A 2,557-nucleotide genomic window follows, 5' to 3' on the forward strand; every position below is an offset into this window, starting at 1 on the left:
AACAAAGCAACTCTCATTTTTACTGGTTAATCAGTCTGTGGCAACTTATGTTCAGCCTTCCTAAGCTTCCCTTTACCTTGCCATATCTTGACCTTGTACACTAAATTTTACTGGAATGCCTAGGTATCAGATACATTATTTTATAAAATTAACATCTCCTAACTTTGAGCTGAGCTTAATAATACATGTTAAAAGCCAAACCTTCTTGCAAAGGTCTCATTCCTGCAGTTGTATTTTTCTCTATGGGACAGATCCTTAGATCCACAGAACTTGTTTGTCAACAGTCACCAACAACTCCTAAAATGAAATAAAGTCAGGAGTAAGAAACTTCAACAATACATCAGGTAGTAATACGAGCTGGCCAAGGTTAACCCAGCACATTTCACTCCTGGAATGATTTAATAAACTGTCTAAATTATGTAAATAATGGAAATGGTAAATAAGAAGCTGCTTTACTACCCCAAATATCTTCACTGATCAGTGAAGAATTTTACAACACAATACATCCAGCCTCAGTATCCTCAAAGGACTAAGGATTGGGCTGCTCTAACTGACACTTTAAAAAGTAGCATAACATAAAGAGTATTTTTTTAAGAACTTGATAAGGTGTTTTCTCCAGCAAATTATTTTGTGGGTCAAATAATTTCTGAAAGCTAAGACAGCTCATCGTCAGACACTGTTTCCAATATTTGTGCAATGAACAGTTGGATTGCTTTCTGAATTGTCCTAATCAGTGATTTAAAGCAAACTTTGATAGTTTACAAATTAGATATTGAAGTAAGCTATTCTAATCTCTAAACATTAGGAAAACCAATCCATGAAGCAATAGGAAAGCAGTGTAATTTTTCTGTTTAGAAAGGGTTGTGTTAATATGGTTTTATTATCCATGAAAATTTCATAATGCACCCAGGGGCAGCATTAGAGAAACAGCATTTACAGTTCTTCCAGTCTATTTGTTAATGTCAAGTGGATTATTAGAAGGAATCCAAGAGCTCCTACAATACTACACTTTTTATTCTAGGCTTAAAGCTTGGAGATTTTGATATTCAAAACTCAGAATATGAAAATAATTCAGTTCAAGCACCAGCATGAATGTAGTTTTAATTGTTCCCAGAGCTCAGACAGCAGTGAAGCAGGGAAACTGCCTGACACCAACACACAAATGAAACGAAGAGCCTTGCTTTGTTACAGAACTATGGACTTACTTGCTGAATCACCTAGCACTGTGCAAGCTACGTTACTGTCAATACTAGAGAAAACATAGCAGCACCCCTCCTCTTCCCTCAACTGTTATATATTCTGTATCTGTCTTTCCCAGTGAAGCAGGGTTTAAGTGGAATAGATCACCAATGTGATTTATCAACAAATTACATTCAGACAAGGAATTGTTTTTTCCTTATGAAAATAATGGGTAAAATTGAGGGGGGGGGTGGGGCAGGAGGGCTAAGCGCATATTCTCCAAACCCAAAGTTTTTACTCAGGGAGACAAAACAGCATCTTTTGCTCTATTTCTACTGCTGTACAAAAAAGCAACTTCCCACTCCAGTATATTTTGAAACTCAGGAAAGTCTCATTGGAAGGACATTTCTAAGATTATTTTTTTCCTCATTGTTAAGAGGAAATTGCTCCCTTGGTCATGGCTAACAAACCTGGCACATACCTGAGACAAAATCTGTTTTGAAGTAGGGACATTTTTGTCATTCACACGAAAGGTAGGGCAGATTCTGAGATACGGGAACAAATGGATGTTCTCCTCAGCCATGGGGATCTGTTACGCTGAATTCCCTATGACAGCTGAAGGAACCAAACAAGGTTTTTTGAGAGCCAGAGAAGGAAATGTTCTAAGGATAATTTAAGGGGCTGATAATCCACGGCTTCCTTATTCTTGACAGGGAAGATCTTGGAACAAGGAATTCACAAATTTCATGTGAGGTGCACAAGGTGCAAGCACGGACCTCGGGCATGACATGGCACCATGGCCCAGCGCTCACTTCTTGGTGGCTCCCCTACCAGCTCCTCTCAGTTCCTCCTTGGAGAGTGCCAGCTGGTCTCAGAGGTCACAACTTCCGACCGGAGAGGGGGAATTCCCCCTCCAAGGTCTCCTCAACACCAAAGCTTGCGGCACAACCTGCGCGTCCCTGTTTGGCCAAGGAGAACAGTGCGGTGTCATCGTCTACACCAGCCCGGGATGCGGCGCAGCCCGAGGGCTCCGGGTCAAGTGACAGAGAGAGTAGAAATGGACACTTGAGGGGAAACAGACGCGGTGAGGAGAAAATGGGCATTTTTTTTTCTTTTTGCTGAAGCATCCCCGGTCAGGCTGAGATGGTGGCAGCGGGAATGAGAAAAGTTTGCCGTGACCTCACATTAGCTCGTTTTTAGCAGCAAAACCCTAAACGCCGTCACTTTTAGCTGACAGCAGAGGATTCCCGCCGCCAGCCTCTCCGGCTCTCCCTATCCGCCTTCCCTCAGCCTCTGCCGGCGGCTGGCGCTGCCCCCTCCGGGCTGCTCCAGCAGCGTTCCCGAGCAGGGAGCCGCCGTGGGACGGGGCGGGAGCGGC

Source organism: Prinia subflava, chromosome 1 (genome assembly GCF_021018805.1).
Source record: "Prinia subflava isolate CZ2003 ecotype Zambia chromosome 1, Cam_Psub_1.2, whole genome shotgun sequence".
Taxonomy (NCBI): Eukaryota; Metazoa; Chordata; class Aves; order Passeriformes; family Cisticolidae; genus Prinia; species Prinia subflava.